The 6233-nt window shown below is 48.1% G+C and overlaps 1 long non-coding RNA gene across 1 annotated transcript; it reads right to left on the bottom strand.

Moving 5' to 3' along the window:
* Positions 1-401: 401 nt before the first annotated feature.
* On the bottom strand, positions 402-4081 carry LOC132248344 (uncharacterized). Its single transcript, XR_009459519.1, has 3 exons — positions 3825-4081; positions 3239-3341; positions 402-2882 (listed from the first exon to the last, which is right to left on the bottom strand). It is a non-coding gene; the product is annotated as an uncharacterized LOC132248344 (long non-coding RNA).
* Between the last annotated feature and the right edge of the window lie 2152 nt (positions 4082-6233).

The following is a 6233-nucleotide window of genomic DNA, read 5'->3' as shown; positions in this document are numbered from 1 at the left end:
TTTTCAGGCTAGTTTTAGGGTATTGTGGAAATAAGAATGGAATTAATTCCCCCCATTATTCCCCTTTTGGTAACATGTCTTGTCGACCCTTAGATCCTGAGACAGTAGATTTTTCAAGGGAGGTGTTTGTGTTAAAAGTGTTTAAAAATTATTCAACTGGAAAATCGTTACCTCCACCTGAAAGTAGAATATCTGTGATATTGTGACACTGTTGCTGTTGTTGCTGCTGTGGCTGAGAATGAGTGTCAAACCAGAAGCACTTGCAAGTTTCACAAATACTGTAGCAACCTTCATGGGATAGAGAAAGAGAACGTGAAGGAGGCACAAAGAAGATGCTTTGTGTAAATATGATTTCAAGCCTAGCTGCAGTAGTAGTCTCTTCTTGTAAACATCTCTTTTATTTATACAGCATGCAGAACAAAGCACAAAGTATTTTGGCATTCGTCAAAATCTGGTGTCACAGACGTTATCACATAACATGTCTTTTCTGTTTCCAAAACAATGTCCACTCAAAACTGTATCATTAACAGTTTCAAAATGTCTTAGATGTTAGAAAATGCACTTTTTGGAAGATCAGAACCATTCCTAAACTGCCACTGAAATGTCAGCACTCAGCTTAAGACACTGGCAATGCTTGAGGTGTCAATTGGGGTAGTACCATAACTATTTCTTATTTGAGGTTGAAAGGAGGCTGCCCACAACAAGCAAGGATGAAGCCATCTCTGCTATAGGCGTTCCTCCATGAAACAATCATAATAGTTAACTACCTGACTGAAATGAGTTGTTCTCAATTCAACATGCCTGACATATGTCCACAGCAATGCTAGAGCTGCATCTGAGTGGAGGCATGGTTGCTAGCCACCAACCTAGGCTTGGGTTTCCTTCCTCTTCCCAGAAATGAACCTCACTACCTTTTTGGGCCTTTGCCAACTGCTCTGTACCTCACTCACTACATGTGGTGGCAATAAACTAAGGCATCAAAACATGGCATGAGCAAATTTACTATGTGCAGGCAGGAGTGGGTTTTGTGGTACCCTCAGACTGGCTGGGACCCTGGGACTGGGAGGATGGCAACTTTTCCAGGAGCAACACAGGCATCAGAAGGGATCTTGTGTAGATGTGCGTGGGCAGTTTGTGTAAAGACTGGCCCATAGGCAGTCTGGCCAACTGGGTAGGCTTCTAGGGAGGACTAGAGATGGAGCTCTAGAACCACACAGGATATAGAGAAATGCAGTGGCAATGCGTAGGGGGTGCATGCAGCTGCACATGCACCCCCTAAGCGTGGTGGTGCACCTCCTATGAAAAGGCACCACTGACAGTGTGTGGATGGTCACCGTTCGCCATTCCTGCTGCCGACACTGCCAGCAGCATCTGCAGGTGGTCAGTGATTGTCACTGGCTGCTGCCAACACTGCCAGCAGTGTCTGCAGGTGGTTGCTGACCCCTGGTCGGGGCTCGCCACCACCACCCTGCCCACTGCTGCCAGCACCACCAGCATCTGTGGGACCTCCCACTAACCACCCTGGTGCTCCTGCTGCCATGTTTTCACCACAGCCAGCACCACCATGCCCCGCCAGCCACAGGGTGCATGCGTCGTTCATGGGGAAATGGGTGCTAGAGTCCAAGTAACCAAATCTGAGGCAGAATCCCAGAGGCATAATACAAGTCACAGTGCAAGGTTCTAAAGTCAGGGTTCTGGAATTAAGAACAAAGCTACAAAAGTGGAGAGGAAATCCCAAAAGCCAGAGTCCAGAAGCAAGCTAAACAGGTTCAGAAGCTAGAAAACCAAAAATGTGCAAGCTTACTACAACAGATCTTCAGGCAAAAGGGTTGGCTGTCCTGTAGTCTGCTGCCAGAGATGGACTTTTATGCGGTGACTTCTCTTCTCAGCAGCTAATCAGGAGGTCCTAATAGTAGCCAGAAGGTTCATCAGCCATGGTGGGAATGCTAGTTAAGGCCTCTGGAGGGTTTGGCCAACTGGACAATTAGTCTGGGCTGGACTGAGCTGGGCTGCTTTTTAGGGCCCCTGACAGTTTGCAACTGGGCAAGCCAGTGATGTTCAGCTCACTTCCAGTACCACTGCCATGGGGAGACAGGGTGGATAGACAGGGAATCCTCAACATGGCTCAGCTCCATGGTCATCTCTTGTATTGTCATGTGTTTAGGCAGCTTTGTAGGGCCCGCAACAGTAGTCTCATCTAAATCACTGTATGAGTCATGGGAGATTAGAGCCAGGTCTACTTGACCATGTCTTTTACTGTAAGGATGCAGGACAGCTTCTTGTAATACAAGCACACCATTCTGTGTACAACCAACACATGGTTGGTATCCCAGGCCTTCATGAATTGCTGTTCAAGGAACTTGTACTTCATGTAGCACTTTTGCAAACCACAGTTGTTTTCACAGACTGCCATTTTGACCATGATCCTTTTGAATACCACATTGTTGCAGTGGCAGAAATGGAGTACCTGTTGGTTCTTTAATCTCCCTCCAGATGCTGATCAGGTCCTCTACTGGGTTGTGGCTCCAGTTGTTGCCCACATGCAGGGGATTTTGGCAATGGATGTTGGCTTGCAGTGAGATCAGGATATCCACTTGTGATGGGTGGCTTTCAAGTCCAGGTTTGATGTGAACCTCCAGATCAGTATGCAGTAGCTAAAAGTCACTGTGCATGATATTAAAAGGATTGACAAGGCAAGTGAACTTGGGACAGTAGAGTTCTTCCCTCCTTCATTCCCTCTCCACTAAAGCAGCCACCACACATCCAAGAATGGCTGAGGTTGAGCCGGGACTTGCGCATTGTTTGATGTATGGAGGACCATGCAGCCAACTTGTCCCAGGATGCTAGCTCAGGTTAACCACATAGAAACGTTCTGCCATGTCCTAGAAGAAAGTGACGGTGCATTTTAACTTGTATCTGTGGCGGGAGTTGTCCTGGGATACCAGGCTCCTACATCTAAAAGTGTGCACTTAGATGCTGGATAAAACACTTCCTCCTGGATGAGAGGAAGTGTCCATTTGTAGCCCAATGTCCTTCCCCTGCCCTTGCTGATAAAACCTCAGCCTGTTCATTTCCGTTCTGAATGCTTCCTTATTATATCAAAATAAGTTACTTGTCTTCACTTTCAAGGCCCTTCTAGGTACATTAATGTTATCAATTATTTGGAATGTAAAATATAAATGTATTTATAAAGCATCTTTGTGTTAATTAAAAAAAAAAAAAAAAAAAAAGGAGGCACCTCTTCCTGCTAGGTTGAGTGGGATATCTTTAGTTTTAAACAGATGCGATTTCCTTAGCAATTCTCTTGTGATTTTCCCTTAGCTTTATTCCTTTTGAAATGCCTGGTGACAAAGAGAGAGATTAATTTGAAAGAAGCTCAAAGTCATTTTTTAGCCTTTAGAATGATTTACTTGAGTTTAATAAAGTTGTTCAAAATACTTGCAACATTATTAGGCCCACCATTTAAAGAATTCAAATAAATCTTCAAAGTGCTCAGCTTATGAGATTTGCAAAATTAACTTTGTAATTACTGTATGCCACAAAACACAGTGCTGATAGGCATTTTCCAACTGAATGAAGTTCATTTCTAGCACTGACTATTAGGTATCCTGTCTAAGATAATTTTGGCTTGCCTGCGAATGAGTGCTGTGCCACAGGCTGATTTCCTTGCTTTTATCTCCAGAAACAAATGTCAGAAAAATTCATTGTAGAGTGCATGTGGTCAAACTGTCCAATTCATTATCCCTAGTTTTTGAGCAGTGGATTGTTGGACCATATTTTACAGGCCACATATAATCTAAATCCCCATATAAAGTGTGTCTTACCTGTGTACGGGCTCCAGAGTAAACCTCCTTATCATTCCTGCTTTGCTCGGAAAAAAAAATATTTTAAAAATGTTACTTTATTTCTCCAATTAAAAAATAGAGAAATCAGCATGACAAAAGAGCTGGAAGAACAAGCAATTTAGGGTTTGTTTCTAAGCCTCACACTTATCTCTGCACATAGCAGCTCCATTTAAATAGGCAGGCATCAAACCATACAACCCGAATCAAATTTAAGTCTACATAGGTGGCTGTTTTGATCAAAGGCTCAAACAATTTGCACTTTTACTATATTTTTGTTTTATTCTCTTTTATTGTGTCACGGCGGGGTCCTTTAGGAGGGCCGTGATCTCCTCGAGGTCCCTCGCTCCGTGTCAAAGCTGGCCCAAGGCACCCTCTTATTTTTGCTCACCACGTCTTTGATGTTTATGATATATATATATATATAGTTGGGAGGCTGCCTATGACTCCCTGGGCACGGCTACTCAGGACATCTGTCCCCGCGGTTCTTCCGGACTCCTGTGGTCTCCCAGTGTACTGGGTGCTCCCCAGGCACCCTAGCCTTATGGGCTGCGCGTGGCTCCTACCACCCCTAATACCACGCCCCAAGCCTCGCAGATGTGCTGGACATTGGTCTGTCACATTACATGCCCGTTCTCCCGGGCCTTCTCTGTAATCTCGCCCACTCCTGGGCCTCCCCTGTAGTCTAGCCCACTCCTGGGCTCTCTCTAATACCCAGCCTCTCACTGGGACTCTCATCAAGCCCACTCTGGGCCTTCTCTGAAAGTGTGGTCCCACTCACAGACCCTCTAGCGGGCCTCCGGTCCTTCAGGCCAACTGCACGGGTACCCTCTCTGATCCAGGCTCGTCGCACTGCTATCCCCTCTCCTCAGGGACAACCGCAGCACCTTGCCTCTGTCTGAGGGGTGTTGCCGCACTAGCCTACGGCTGGGCTCGCTAAGCCCATCTCGGGCTTCTCAATATGGTACTCCCCCCCTCTTCGGGGCTCGCCGTGCCCACCTTGGGCTTCTCAATAGTCCCCCCCTTTCTCGGGGACTCGTTGGGCCCACGCTGGGCTCCTCTAAAGTGTGTTCCCCCTTCCTGGGGCTTGCCACATCTATGCTAGGGCTTCCTAGCAGTGCCCCCTTCTGGGGCTCGTCATGCCCACACTGGGGCCTCACAAAGCCACCCCTCTACGGGGCTGGGGTCTACGTACCCCGCACAAAACCCAGGGTCTTCGTTCCCCGCCCGCAACCCACTGGTTGCACTCCTTGCCGCCAGTTGTGCCTTCACTGGCGTGCAAGCTGTGCCTTCATTGGCGCTAAGGCACCCCAGCCCTATGGGGTCCCTATGAGGACAATGCGCCCTCTTGGCGCTAGGCTGCACCCTCACTCAGGCACTGGGGCCCCACCCCTCTGGGGTCCCTATGAGGATACTGCGCCCTCCTCAGGTGCTGGGGCCCCCACACTCCCGTGGGGCCCTTTATGAGGCCTCCTCCAACCCCTACAGCCTAACCCAAACCTCCGGTGTAATAAACAGAGCCAAACATAAACTCAAAGTACAAGCCTCTAGGCTATAACACAACTACAAGCCGCATGGCCATAACTTAGTATCATGGCTCGAGCCTCCAGGGCTATCATGAGCTGTACTTGCAACTCAGGCTTCTTCCCATATCTTGGCTGAGGGAGCTCCTGCCTCTCCAGCTGCTGGCAGAGAACTACCAGCCTGGCCTCAGCCCCAAGCTTTACAAGGGCCAGGCCCTGCCTCCTACAGGCAGCTGGCTCCCCTTAGTTGCTCCGGCAACCCGCAGCTGCGCTCATTACCCGGGCAACCCTCAGCTGGGCTCGTTATGTCAGGTCAGGGCTCGCTTACTCGCTCCCTGGCAGTTTCTCCTCTCTAGGAGCAGGGGCACCGGGGTGCCCTGCGACATATTGCTTTAATTGATGCCTTTGAAAATATATTTTGTACAACCCTCACAGACACAAGAAACCAAACTATTTTTAAAAGTTCAAACTATGAACCTTCCTCTCTTTGGCATCCAAGTTAGTTTGCCTATCTGGGGCATGTCCAAACAAGCCTGGTCATGCAATATGTGGATATCTAGGGGTCAAAAAATTGAAAAATTGACATAAAAAACAAAACAAAACTGGAGCAGTGCTCAGTCAGGATGCACACACTGCTGAAAAGCAGAGCCAGGCTGCCTGGAGCTCCAGCCCTGGAAGACCCCCCAGAACCTCAGGTAAGGCTGCTGAGGCCAGCACAATGCTGGTCCCAGCCTCCCCTACTGCCCCCAAGGTAATTTGCGACATGCCAAAGGGTGCATGGCACAGGTGTTCCTCAGAGACAAGTAGTGGTGGTGCAAGGTACATCACCACTAATTGTCTCTGGGACACCAAATGTCTGGTCTTATCT

Source organism: Alligator mississippiensis, chromosome 2 (assembly GCF_030867095.1).
Source record: "Alligator mississippiensis isolate rAllMis1 chromosome 2, rAllMis1, whole genome shotgun sequence".
NCBI classification, from domain to species: domain Eukaryota; kingdom Metazoa; phylum Chordata; order Crocodylia; family Alligatoridae; genus Alligator; species Alligator mississippiensis.
The sequence above is the reverse complement of the archived record's forward strand: the minus strand, read 5'-3'. Positions and strand labels throughout refer to the sequence as shown.